Source organism: Canis lupus, chromosome 30 (genome assembly GCF_003254725.2).
Source record: "Canis lupus dingo isolate Sandy chromosome 30, ASM325472v2, whole genome shotgun sequence".
NCBI lineage: Eukaryota > Metazoa > Chordata > Mammalia > Carnivora > Canidae > Canis > Canis lupus.
The window spans coordinates 32,271,399-32,286,474 of NC_064272.1; positions in this window are offsets into that span (position 1 = coordinate 32,271,399).

Below are 15,076 nucleotides of genomic sequence, written 5' to 3' on the forward strand. Positions count from 1 at the left end.
GCAGAGGGAGAAGCAAGTGCCCTGCAGGGAGCCCGATGCGAGACTCGTTCCCAGGATCCCGGGATCACACCCTGAGCCAAAGGCATCTGATGCTCAACCACTGAGCCACCCAGGTGCCCCAATATTGTTGTCATTAATAATGGAAGCACTGGACATCTTCTCTTCGACCCTCTATATCCCCTCATCTTTTCCACTCTATCTTGTGCTCCAGGAGACAGCCCTCCATGGGCTGTATCTCTTGCACTCAGGCTTCCAGTAGGTTCTGGCAAATGGGAAATACTAGAAGTAGCTGGGCCCGAGGAAAGTGAAGAAAGGGATATATTTCCTTGGTTTCTTCTCTGCTGGGTCACCATGGCTGGGCTTTGTGAATCTATCTCTTCCTACACACCCCCTGTCTGGGTGTTGGTCACCACCTCCTCCCTGCTCCCCTCTAGGCCTCGGAGTGGTAACTGCTCCCTACCATTGCTAGTCCTAGGGCGTGGCACTGCCCCTGGGTGATTTCCCTAAATTCTGCCCTCATACTTTTGCAAATATAGTTGGCCTTTGACCAACACGGGTTTGAATTGCATGGATTTTTTTCCCCCACAAATACAGCATAGCACTGGAAATGTATTTTCTTTTGCTTATGATTTTCTTTTTTTATATAAATTTATTTTTTATTGGTGTTCAGTTTGCCAACATACAGAATAACACCCAGTGCTCATCCTGTCAAGTGCCCCCCTCAGTGCCCGCCACCCAGTCACCCCCACCCCCCGCCCTCCTCCCCTTCCACCACCCCTAGTTCATTTCCCAGAGTTAGGAGTCTTCCATGTTGCTTATGATTTTCTTAATAGCAGTTTCCTTTACCTAGTTTGCTTTATTTAAGAATACAGTATAGGGGTGCCTGGGTGGCTCAGTCTGTTAAGCATCTGTCTTCGGCTCAGTTCACGATCCTGGAGTCCAGAGAGATAGAAGATCCGAGTCAGGCTCCTTGCTCAGTGGGGAGTCTACTTCTCCCCCTCTCTCTGCCCCTCCCTGTCACTCATGCTCTCTCTCTCTCTTTCTCTCTTGTTTGCATGCTCTCTCTCAAATAAATAAAATCTTTAAAAACTAAAGAATAAGGTATATAATTCATATAATATACAACATATGTGTTAAAGTATGACTTCCAGTCAACAGTGGGCTATTGGTAGTTAAGTTTTAGGGGGAGGTGGTCAAAAGTTATCTGTGGGATTTTCGACTGCATCGTGGGGGTCAGAGTCCCAAACCTCCCATGTTATTCAAGAGCCAACTATAGTTCCTTTTTAATTTTCCCTCAAATCACACAGATCCCCTGCAGGGGCCCTGAGTGACACACATAGCTCAGAAATTATGTTAGAATTGTTAGTTATGGCTGTTTCTAATAATGATCCTGGCTAAAACACCATGGCATAATCTGAAAGATTGCTAAGAATCCAAATAGATAGAAAGAAGATTGAGTTTAGAAAAATCTCAAGAAATTGTTGTTTAAATATTCTGAGTTGAATTCTCTGGCCACATGCATGCCTGTAGGTATGGAAGGGACCTTGCTTCCCTCATCAAAGCAACACTCAGGACCTCCCAGGTAGTTCTGGAAGGAGGCTTGCAGGGTTTAGTGGAGAGAGGGAGAGTCAATGAGAAGGAGGCTGGCCCAGCCTTGACCTTGCTCCCGAAGGGGACAGGGAACGGGTGGATGGTTATTACTCAGAGTCCTGCCCCTCCTCCCACTTCCCCTTAATGCTCTCTCCTGAAATTTAAACAACAGCAACAAAAATAGCTTTATAAAAATTTAAGGAGAACATAAAGGAGAAGCCTGAGCAGGAGTCACCTGGGGTCAGCTGCTTCCAAACCGGCCTGGAGGATTAGGAAGTGCCATTCTATTCCCATCCTGGCTACCCCTCAAGGCTTCAGTGACTGTCCCTGCCCGGGGAGCCAGCATACCTTCACAGGCACCTGGCTTGAGTTTCTCTTCTTCAAGATGAGTGTAGTACTATTGTAGGATTGTCGAAAAGAGTCCCCTACTTAAAGTGATGGTGACAGTGTCACCACCAGTATAGCCTCTGGTGTGGACCTCCAGGAAGATATGTTTCCACAACATCTAGGGTTGGAATTTATGCCTGGTGCCCGCGTACAAAAGCGCAGTGCCTAGACTGGGATAGACTATGAAAAAGGATTAAAACCCTGATGTCTGCACCGAGATTATAAAAACTGGCAGGTAGATGACTTCTGGCTGCGGCATGAAGGGGTAATGACAGATCAATAATCAAAAGCTTCAGGGCACCTGGGTGGTTCAGTCGGTTAAGTGTCTGCGTTTGGCTTGGATCATGATCCTGGGGTCCTGGGATCGAGTCCTGCATCGGGCTCCCTGCTGGGTGGGGAGCCTGCTTCTCACTCTGCCTCCACCCATCCTCCCCCAGCTTGTACTGTCTCTCTCTCAAATAAATAAATAAATAAATAAATAAATAAATAAATAAATAAATACTTTTTAAAAAAGTTTCAGTTGTTCTTAAACACAGACTAGAGTCTTTAGAACTAGCTTAATGTGTCCATGGTTTATTCTGAACATCAAGTATTATTCAATGCTGCAGGACAGGGGTGTATGTGGGTAACTGAAGGGTACAAACCCTGCCCTGACCCTCTAAAGGCCCCAGATGGTAGGTTTGTGAGGTCTTCTGTCTCAATTATACATTTTATATTATAATTTTCAGCCTCTTCCCTCAATATAGGCTTTTAGCAACCATATCTTAACTGCTTAGAAAGTGAGTGATGTTGTTGAAATGTATGGAAATGTTAATAAATATTGGTTGATTAATAAAGTTTGACTAGAGGCTGGGGGCCCACCCACATCAGAGTTGTTGGTGGTCCTGAGACAACCTAGTAGCTCAAGAACCAGGATTTTGAAGAAGAACCAGTTCTCCATGGACATGGTCCATGAAAACTGCTCTGATTTGGTCACTCAGTTCCTCAGCAAGCTGGGAGGAGCTCAGTTTGACATGGACCTGCCCAACAAGCAGGTGTGAATTGACTCTGAGCCCAGGGGAGACACTGCTGGAGCCCCTGGGGAAAACAGGAAAGGCGGTTAGCAAGGCCCAGGTCCAGCCTGCCCGATGGGCCTAAGGGGGCAGGATGCTGATCCTCTCGGGCTTCCAGATAGACTGGGACCTGACAGCCCTGCTCAGGAGTGGGGAGTTCCTGCAGAGACCCTCACTGGCCCTGTTTCTCCCTAGCTTCCCTGCAAGAAAATCAAGCTGCCAAAACAACAAATGAAAATAATGTTTGGTTATTGATTCTCATCTTTGGTTTCCCTTCTTCATTTTTAGCTGCTGTTCATCTACTGTGCCCTGGGGAGCCAGATGTCACGTCTTGCAGCTAGGTGTGCCGTTAGAAGGAGTCAGTCTTGGAGAGACTCTAACTTTATTCTTGGGACCTTAATGCCCATGTGAGGCTCCTTTTAAGGAAAGCTGGCTGCTTGAGGCCACCACCGTGGAGCAGGAGTGGGCCACGAACCCAAGGACAGCCAGCTGTGGATTGACCAGCAGCCAGTGAGACAGCCCCCAGAAGGACACCCGTAACTTAACTGAACCCATCAGACCCCCCTCTCTTTTGGGATGGTTGAGTGTGAGTCTCAAGAGGGCACCTCATGCAGACAGGAAGAAGCAGAAGCCTACAGAGGTGCAGGGAGTGGGCAGTGGGCAGCAGCCCTAAGGAAGGTAGGGCAAGGCTGTAGGAATGGTAATGGCAGAGGCAGAGAGCAGTTTTGTGGCCTGATGGGAGAGCCCCAGAGTCAGGGCAACGGATGCCTGGGGCCATTAGGCAGCGCTCCAGGCATCAGAGCTGCATGACCCACTAAACCAAGTCCCATTTACTTCCAGCACTTTGTATGGGGAGCGAGTCGGTGCTCTCTTGTATGTGGCTGCCTGGGCTGTTGCTGTTTGTTTATTCAGGAAGGTTAACTATGGAGAGGTAAGGAACTCAGATTCGCTCCTTAGTTGCTTGATCTTGGTCATTTTTAAATGTAAGCAACTGATCTATGGAGCCTGGAATATAGATTAAAATTCATTCACGAGGAGACATACTTTTGAGCTGAGGTCCTATTTTCCGATTTCTTTTCCTTTCACTTTGAGTCTGGCAGGAGGTTTTTATATTGCCTCCCAGGTGTGGGGACCAGCCCCTATGCAGTGCTTGTAAAGAATGGAATGGCTTTGGAGAAAAAGTTAAACGGGAATTCCTTTCCAGGACGCTGTCGGCTTTAAGATTCCTACTCAGAGTATCAACCAGATGACTTTTAGGGGCTTGAGTCAAGGTCATGGGATTCCTCTCCTTCCTTGCTCCTCCATCCTTCACCTCCACGAACTCCCTCCCCACTTTCACTGCCTTCTCAGACTATCTGGGCTCCTCCACTCCATCCTTTCACCACGTTCTTCTGACACAATGTAATACTTGCCAGCACCAGACATTATTACACCATGTTATTAGATAAGGAACCCAAAGTGCTGGCATGAAGGACGAACAGGGGTCAGTGAGGACATTCATAGCCAGTTGTCATTGAAGAACGGATGGAGAACATAGTTGTGGGCTCAGGAAGGTCAGAAAACAAAAGCTTTCTAAAAAAAAAAAAAAAAAAAAAACCCGCAAAGAAATCCAGAAACCATAAAGAAAAAAATGAACATATCTGACTACATAAAATATTTTAAATTTTGCAAGGGCAAAAGATACCACAAATAAAGTCAGAGGGCAAATGACAGAGTGGGGGAAACAGCACATGTGGCAGACAAAAGGTAAATGTCCTTCCTATACAAAGAACACTCTACAATTTAATAAGGAAACATTTGAAAAGCCCAATAGAAAAATAGGTTAAGATTTGAACAGGCAATTCACAAAGGAGAAAACACAAACCTCCAAAAGACATAAGATGATGCCTGACTTTACTTTAGTCAAAGAAATGCAAAAGAAAACAATGAAGTGCTCTTTTGTGCCCACCGGGTTGGAAAAGAACTAAAAAGACAGAAGTGCAAAGTAAGGAAATGGCTGCACCCATACATTGCTCATGATATATTAAGTGAAAAATGCAAATTGAAAAATCAGACAGATAGCATGATTCAATTTCGGTATTCTAAAACAAGCATGGAGAGAGAGAGAGTGATAAATGGGTGGGTCCATCTAAACGCAAAGGAAAAAATAAAGAAGAATACACAGCAAATTGTGAATCTGAGTAGTGGAGAGTGGGTCTTTGTATAGTTTCCTTTTTTTTTTTTTTAATTTTATTTATTTATTCGAGGGAGAGAGAGAGGCAGAGACACAGGCAGAGGGAGAAGCAGGCTCCATGCTGGGAGCCTGACATGGGACTCGATCCTGGGATTCCAGGATCAGGCCCTGGGCTGAAGGCGGCGCTAAACCGCTGAGCCACCTGGGCTGCCTTTTTAAGCATCATTGGGTTACGGTTGGTTTCAATTTGTGTGCTTTCACTAATTTTTCAACCAAATCATAAAATATAATATCGTAAGGATGTTTGTGCTAGCTGGTTGATCTGCAGCATGCTTATTTTGCTTTAGTCACTGTTTTAATGTATTTCCACCTCTTAGTTTATTTTATCCTCACAGCCCCCTAGGAAAGATGTTATTAGAACCCTTTGGCAGGTGAAGAAGATGGAACTCAAAGAGCCAAAGTGTCTTGACCCCAAACTCTGGCTCTGGTCATGGCTTACAGGAAATTCAAAGCAAAGGCGCAGTCAACATAGGCACCCCTGGTGTTGTTATAAGGATTGGATTTAAAGCCTCCGACCTGATGAACCCCTGTGAGCCACGTGAATGATTTTGAAAACTGAGTCTCAAACATACCCCTCTTCAGCTGAGGTCAAGCTCCCTTCTTTTGACTTTTGATGTGCTGTCTTCAGAAGACTGTCATCCTCCAGCCAGGGACCCAAGTGAGGGTGGAGTGAGAGCAGGGCTTTGCAGTCCCAAGCACCAGAAAGCAACTTCACCTCCCACCCACTTAATCCTGGATTGAGTAATACCTAATGGTAGTCTCGGTGTATCACATTTTTAAAAAAAAGATTTTACTTATTTATTTGAGAAGGAAAGAGAGCACATGAGAGAGAGAGTGAGAGAGCACAAGCAGTAGGGGAGGGGCAGACAGAGAAGCAGACTCCGTGCTGAGCAGGGAGCCCGACTTAGGTTTGGATCCCGGGACCCTGGGATCTGAGCCAAAGGCAGATGCTTAACCGACTGAGCCACCCAGGTGCCCCAACCTTTTTAACACCACTTCTAGCTCATCTTCCCTCTCTCTTTCTCAGGATGCATCCCCAGGTGGGAAATCTCCAGAAGCCCCCTTCCACAAAGCTGGCAGCCCTTGCCCAGGGCTATCGCAATGATTCCAGACGTCTGAAGAATCTAAACCTTCTCTCCTAAATTAGTATCTAGAGAAGGGTTGCTAGTTTTCCACGCTGGATTAGAGGGAAGGAGAAGTCCGCAGAGGGCCAAAGCTGCCAGGAGGACCTGGAATGAGGGGAGCAGGTGACATCTGAGGCCTTAGGGTTAAGGAGAGCAGGACAACCAGTGACTCTGAAGTGAGTCTGTATGGATCATTAAAAGGGGGGGCAGATATCTGTAACCACAAAACTGTTCTGGGGAATACGTAGCCTGGAAAAATAAAAAATATTAGGAAAGAGATGGCTAAATGCCTTGGTTTGGGCTTAAATGATCCCAGGATTTGTTCATGGGGGGCAAGGATGGGGCAGGAGTCTTCTGAGTTCTGATGACTTAATTCAAGATTCAGGGCACTTTTCCCACCCTTTGCATCTCCCCACCTTTCAGTTAAAGAATCTTCCTGCTTTCCTGACTCCAGTCTCCAGTGCAGGTCCCTAGTCCAACTTTGCTGGGGGATGGACAAATCGCCTGAACTCATTCAGTCCTGCCCACATCAGATCTGCTGTCCCAGGGCAGGCAGCCCTTCTCTGCTCCGTTCCAGGGCTTTCGGGAAGTCCTCCAGTGTTACCAGATCATGGCCTTCACACTTTTTTCTTCCTTCCTTCCTTCCTTCCTTCCTTCCTTCCTTCCTTCCTTCCTCCCTCCCTCCCTCCCTCCCTCCCTCCCTCCCTCCCTCCCTTCCTTCCTTCCTTCCTTCCTTCCTTCCTTCCTTCCTTCCTTCCTTCCTTCCTCCTTTCTTCCTTCCTTCCTTCCTTCCTTCCTCCCTCCCTCCCTCCCTCCCTTCCTTCCTTCCTTCCTTCCTCCCTCCCTCCCTTCTTCCTTCCTTCCTTCCTTCCTTCCTTCCTTCCTTCCTTCCTTCCTTCCTTCCTTCCTTCCTTTCCTCCCTCCCTCCCTCCCTCCCTCCCTCCCTCTCTCTCTCTTTCTTCTTTCTTTCTTTCTTTCTTTCTTTCTTTCTTTCTTTCTTTCTTTCTTTCTTTCTTTCTTTCTTTCTTCTTTTTCTTTCTTCTTTCTCTTTCTCTTCTGCAACCCTTATTAAGGAATACACAGCACAACCCAGGACACAGGTGCGCAGTAGCGTGCCCTGGCGCACACACACCCTGCAACAAGTTTCAACAAACAATACTTAATACTTAACCCTAATTATCTAGGAGCATTTTGTTTTCCATTCCATTCTTTTCTTTTTTGTTTTGGGAAATGTTTGTAACTGCTCACAACCCTCTCAGTTAATTTCAAGACCAGCGGGTTAAGGCCAGCAGTTGGAAACACACGCAAAGCAACGGAGTTATGCAGACATTTTGGAGAGGATACCTCAGTTTGCCTCCGCCATGTGTATTATAGGAGAAACCAGGATGAAGGGCAAGTTGTGGTCCAGGACCATCAAGGACCCTCCTTGGTGAGAGATTCTCAGCCACCATAGGGTTGACTGTATTGAGTCAGGTGATGAAAGGGACTACTATATTTCTAGAATGAAAATAAGGTTAGTTATTGAGGGCTATGTGCCAGGCATTGTTCTGAGCACTTTACTCCAATTAATGCATTTAATGCTCATACCACCATCACACCATATATAGTATTATTCATTTCTGATGGACAATTGGAGAACATAACCTCAAGGAAATGGCTAACAAGTATGGATGCAGGAATCGAAGCCCAGCAGACTGGTTCCAGACTCCCCAACTCGAGCACCATACCGACCTACTCCCTATCCAGACCTTTTCTGGGATTTCACTACTGGTTCACTTTGCCATCTTTTCAAAATGCCTTCCAGTGCTGGGCTCAGCGGGCTCTGGCCAGGACCCCACAGCGGACTTAGACCAGAGATGAGACCCTGGCATAGTCTCCAATCGAGGACCTTTGAATCCTGGTGGCCTCAGCAGAGCATTTCATCAATATACGTTTACCAAGCACCTCCAGCTCAGAAGACCAAGCTAAAAGGCATCTCAGAAACTGTCCAGTTGCCTAGGGACTCCCATATGGGATGAGAGGGGCGCAGGCTCTCCTTTGCCCCAGGGCCTCCACTTTTATCTGTTTTAGATATGGAGTTTCTGCATAAGCTCATGCTTGAACAAAAATAGTTTTGCTATTAAAACAAGTCGTTTGTTTTTGGAGAGGTGAGCAAAAATTTTAGGGAGTTCATTTTCTTTTGGAAAATAATTCATTGTGCGTTTTATTATTATGGTAAAATGTATACAGCATAAAATTTACCTTTACTGACACTTAGCATTCCCAAAGTTGTGCAACATGCACCACTATGTAGTGCCAGAACATTTTCATTAGTCCAATGGGAAACTTCATGTCCATTGAACAGTCACTTATTACCTTCTTTCCCCAGTCCATGGCAAATACTAATCTACTTTCTGTGTCTGTGGATTTGCCTATTCTGGATATTTCATATGAATGAAATCATACAATATGTTGTTGTCTTTTGTGGCTGGCTTCTTTCACTTACCATAATGCTTTCAAGGTTGATCCTTGATATAGCATAATATTAGTACTTCATTCCTTTTTATGGATAAATAATATATCATGTACACATATACTGCAATTTGTTTATCTATTGATCGACATTTGAATTGTTTCCACCGTTTGGCTATCGTGAATAATACTGCTATGAGCAATTGTGTACAAGTTTTTGTTTGAACACCTGTTTTCAATTCTTTTGGGTAGACACCCAGCAGAGGAATGATTGTGTCATATGTTTAAGTTACTGAGCAAGTGCCAGTGCCAGTGCTTTCTGTAGTGATTGTACAATTTCGCATGCCCACCAGCAATGGACAAGGGTTCTGATTTTGTCTACATCTTTGTCAATATTTATTTTCTAAAAAAAAAAAAAAATATTTATTTTCTATTTTTTTAAAATTATGGTTATCCCACAGGGTGTGAAGTGGTATCTTATTGCAGTTTTGATTTGCATTTCCCTAATGACTATCGAACTTGGGCATCGTTTCATTTTATGAGCCATTGCATATTTTCTTTAGAGACATGTCTTTCAAATCATTTATCTGTTTGTTTGTTTTTTTTAAGATTCTATTTATTTACTCATGAGAGACTCAAAGAGAGAGAGAGAGAGGCAGAGACGAGGCAGAGGGAGAAGCAAGCTCCACACAGGGAGCCCGATGTGGGACTCGATCCCGGGACTCCAGGATCATCGCCTGGGCCGAAGGCAGACACTAAACCACTGAGCCACCCAGGCTGCCTAATTTACCTGTTTTTTAAATTGGGTTGTTTGTCTTTTTGTTGATGAGTTGTAGGAATTTTTAATATGTTCTGGATACAAGTCCCTTATATATACAATTTGCAAAATTTTTTTCTCATTTCTATGAGTTGTCATTGCACTCTCTTGATAGTGTCTTTTGATATACAGAAGTTTTTAATGTTCACAAAGTCCAATTTATCACTTTTTCCTTTTATTATTTGTGTTTTGATGGCATGTTTTAAAAAGCCACCACTAAATCTGAGGTCATGGAGATTTATCTCTATGTAATCCTAAGTTTTATGTTTTAGCTCTCATGTTTAAGCCTTTGATTCATTTTGAGCTAATTTTTAAATACGATGTGGGGTAGGATTCAAACTTCACTCTTTTGTGGATATTTGGTTTTCCCACCACAATTTGGTGAAGACTCTCCTTTCCCATTTTTTAAAAAAGATTTTAGTTATTTATTCATGAAAGATACAGAGACAGAGAGAGGCAAAGACACAGGCAGAGGGAGAAGCAGGCTCCGTGTAGGGAGCCTGACACGGAACTCGATCCCAGGACTCCAGGATCACACCCTGGGCCAAAGGCAGGCACTAAACCACTGAGCCACCCAGGGATCCCTTTCCTTTCCCATTGAATGGAGTTCATGTCCTTTAAAAGTCAATTGGCCATAGATGTATAGGTTTAGTCCTAGACTCTCAATTCTATTTCACTGATTCATATGTCTACCCTTATACCAGTTCTACACTATTTTCTTTTCCTCTTTCTTTTTCTTTTAAGTAAGCTCTTTGCCTAACATGGGGCTTGAATTCATGACCCTGAGTTCGAGAGTCTCTTTCTCTAAAAAAAAAAAAAAAAAAAAAAAAGAGTCGCATGCTCTACCAGCTGAGCCAATGCTGCACGCTAGTTCCACACTGTTTTGATTACTGTAGCCTTGTAGTAAGTTTTGAAATCAGGAAGGGTGATTCCTTCAATTTAGTTCTTTTTCAAGACTGTTTTGGCTACTTGTAGTCCCTTGCAATTCCATATGCATTTTAGAATCACCTAGTCCATTTTTGCAAAAAAAGCCCTTGGGATTTTAATACAGATGAAATTGGGTCTACAGACTGCTTTGCATAGTATTGCCATCATAATAGTATTAAGATGGATCTTCAGATCCATGAACCTGAAATGGTTTCCCATTTATTTAGATCTTTATTTTCTTTCAGCAATGTTTACAGTGTATATCTTGCATCTCCTTGGTTATGATTTATTCTGAAATTTTAAAAAAATGGACTATTTTATGCAGCTGTTTTAAGTTTACAGAAAAATTGAGCAGAAAGTACAGAGAGTTCCAGTATACCCTCTTATTTTTCTTTCTTCAATGCTATCATAAATGGAATTGTTTTCTTAATTTTCTTTGGGGTTGTTAATTGCTAGTGTACAGAAACAAAACTGATTTTTGCATATCGGTCTTGTACCCTGCAACTTTGCTAAATTTATTAGCTCCAATTCCTATTCATATTTGACCTTTGCTCTAGTCTACACACCTTCTCTCATCCACATTTCATTGTTGAAGATATGCAGTAGCTGGGACTTGCTGGGGTCCTGCTGTCCCTTATGGCTGAACTTTGGTCCGGCTTAGTGCTTTCTTTAGGATTCAGGACTCCAGCTCATTCCCCTAATTGAACCTGGGACTTTTCAATGTAACTTACAGGCACAAATTCTATCAAGTTCCCTCTACAAAGCCTCCTGTCTCTTGCTTCCAACTCCCCAGTCTTTCCCCATCCCATTTGCCCCCATTTAACTATTATCATGACTTGAGCTGGACTCCCACCCTGACCCCCAGTTCTGGCTGATCGGAAGTAGAGATAAGTTGTAGTAAATTAAACCCAGGATCCTTTGTTCCTGACCTCCCTTCTGGAGCAGAGGACCACCAGGGCCACCCAACCCCTCTGCTCTGCCCTCATTCCCAGGAACCCTGGTCTCCCCCAGCACCAGTGAATGCCCCTCTCAGACCTTCCAGAGCTCTGCACAGGCTGCCCTGGCAAGGTCAGACCCTTTGCCTGCAACAGGCCCGCCAGGAAAACAGTCAAATTCAGCATGCAAACCAGGATTATTTTAGGAGTTAGGGGCCTCCTGCTTGGAATCTGGTTTCCATGCTCACAAAAGGCAGCCCTGAAGGTGGAACTTTCCTCTCCAGACCCAGAGAAGCTGTGGGCAGAGACAGAGGGGTGGGAATGCGCCCTGCAGATTGAGTGGGTGGGAGGAAGGGGGAAGGAGGAACTTGCAGGCCCAGGCCCCGCCTGGTTGCCTAGGTGATGGAGAGAGAAGGTTGGGGGGGTGGGTGAGGGAAAAGTGGCTGGGTGGGCTGAGTTATCTGAGCATCTCTATATTACCACCACCTAGTAGTATCCCTCCTTGCTTCTTCTGCTCTTAATAGCTCAGCCCCTGCTGGGGGGAAGCCAGCCTGGAGGAGCCCACGGGAGTCTTCCCCACTTTCTTACCATTGTACCCAGTGTTCAGCCACTCTTTTTCTTGTAGAAATAGAATGTCAGCTCTGAAAAAGGGATTGCAAAGTCTCCTGGCCCAGTGGTTTTCAAATAGGTTTGTAGCAACACATCCCTGTTTCAAAAGAAATATTACCAAGAACCCCAATATGCAAAACAAACACCTAGAGGGCTGCTCACCTTCCCCTCCCCAGGACTCTAGGGTTGCAACACCCAGAGTGTGAAAATCTCTGATCTGGGCCCAAACCCTCATCGTATACATGAGAAAACTGAGATTCCCCAGACAGCACGGACTTGTTCAAGGACACCCAGTAGATAAGCTCATGACAGAACCAGGATGGGAAGTGGCCTCCCCAAGACCATAACAGAACCAGGAGAAAGAAGTAGAAGTCTCAAGGCAGCAGGAAAGAGAATGGGAGGGTGGGCACAGGTTGCCTTAAGAACCTGATCTCCTGGGACAACACAATGCCCTCATTTCACAGAGAGAGAAACTGAGGTCCAGAGAGGGGACAGTAGCTTATTAGTGGAGTGATTCTAAAAGGGAGTAATATTCCCTTAGAAATAAAATGAATTTGAACATTTGGCTTTTTGGCTAGCTTGTGCAGTCTTTAATGAAACTCTGAGGTGCCAGATGGTGCAGGGGGAGGAGTGCTGGCCTGGGAGCTTCAGCCCCCTCTGTTACAGACAAGCCCCATGACCTTGGGAGATTTATTTTAAAGAGCCAAAAGGATCATCCCCTGGTTTGTGAGAGGTCCAGAAGAATAATAGGATTAAATGGTGCTTCAGTGTTTTATATTGTCTCTAAATGTCAGGGGGAAGGGGAGTAAGCATACTGTTCTTTAAGGATTGAATTTGACAGTGGGTTTTTAAAAGGACCTTTATATCTTTTTTCCATTTTTCATGGCTAATTATAAAGTTAACACATGGCCATTCCAGAAAATGTGTAAAGTACAGAAAACGAAGAAAAGAAAAGCTGAAAATAAAAATCACCCATATAAGCACACTACTCAGAGCAACCACTGTTCAATATCGTTGTACATTTCCTTTCAGTCTTTCTTCTATACTTTTTTCTTTGTACAGAGTGTATCATATTGCAATTAAAAATAATTTTGCTTAATGATTAATAAAACATTACCTTTTACCTGGTATGTCATGTCCAGCCATTAAAAAAATTACAAAGCACACCAACAGGCAAAAAACACACTTCGAAGAAGCAGAGTGAGCTTCAGAACCAGAGATGGCAGGGTTGTTGGAATCATCAGACTGGGAGTTTAAAACACCTATGATTCATGTGTTAAAGGCTCTAATAGGTAAAGTAAACAGCATGCAAGAACAGATGGGCAATGTAAGTAGAGAAATGGAAATCCTAAGAAAGAACCAAACAGAAATGCTGGAGATAAAGCAAACAAACAAACAAAACCACTGTAACAGAAATATAGAATGAGTTTAATGGGATCATTAGTAGACCAGGGACATGGCTGAGGAAAGAATCTCTGAGGCAGATGATAGACCAATAGAATATCTGAAAACTTAAAAGCAAAGAAAACAAAGAGAAACAACCTCATAATAGAATACATAAGGACTGTGGGACAACTACATAAAGTATAATATACTTGTGATGGGAACACCAGAAGGAGAAGAAAGAAACAGAAGAAATATTTGAAACAATAATGACTGCAAATTTCCCTAATGTCAGGCACCAGCCCACAGACTAAGGAAGCTCAAAAAACACCAAGCAAAAAAGCTACATCCCAGCATATCACTTTCAAATTACAAAAAAACAAACCAAACCAAAACAAAACAAAAAATCCAAAGATAAAGAGAAAATCCTGAGAGAAGTCAGAGGACAAAAAGGAACAAAAATAAAAATTACATGTGAGTTCTCATAAACCCTGAAGTTAAGAAGAAAGTGGAATGATATATCTAAAATGTTGAGGGGGGAAAAAAACGCAGCCACCTAGAATTCTGTACCCTGCAAAATTATCCTACAAGAGTGAAGGTGAAAAAAAGACTTTCTAAAGTAAACAAAAATTGAGGGAATTTTTGCCAGTAGAACTGCCTTGCAGAATTTTTTTTCTTACTTTATTGATTTATTTATTTTTAAGTAATCTCTACCCCCAGTGTAGGGCTCAAACTCACAACTCTGAGATCAAGAGTTGCATGCTCCACTACTGAGCCGGGCAGGTGCCCCTGCCTTCCAAATATTTTTAGAAAGTTCTGTAGAGAGAAGGAAAATCATGTAGTTCAAAAACTCGAATCTAGGGACGCCTGGGTGGCTCAGCGGTTGAGTGTCTGCCTTCAGCTCAGGGCATGATCCTGGAGTTCCTGGATGGAGTCCCACATTGGGCTCCCTGCATGGAGCCTATGTTTGCCTATGTCTCTGCTTCTCTCTCTCTCTCTGTGTCTCTCATGAATAAATAAATAAAAACTTAAAAAAACAAAAACAAAATAAAACTCAGATCTACATAAAGAAAAGCATTGAAGAAGGAATGAGTGAAGGTAAAATAAAACTTATCTCCCTTATAATGTTTCATCCCTAATTGATGAAACAGATATAGTTTGCTCAAAATAATAATAGCAACAATGTAATTATGTATGCTTATATACATATCACATATGCATATATTCTTATGTACACTAGGATCATGCCCTAGGCCAAAGGCAGGTGCTAAACCACTGAGCCACCCAGGGATCCCAGCTTTTTAAAATTTAGAATCTCTTCTGAGTTAGTAGTTTGTAGTTTGACCATTTTATCAATCTATATAATATTAATTTGTCTTCCTCCCTGTGTTTCACTTGGTCAATTTTGAAAAAGCTTAAAAAAAAATAAAAAAATAAAAAAAATAAAAATTAAAATAAAATTTTGAAAAAGCTTGCCTATTTCTTTAAGTCTTTTCAAGGAATCATTTTTTAAATTTATTAATTAACATTTTCCCTATCTTATTGCTTTTTACTTCAGCCTTTACTAT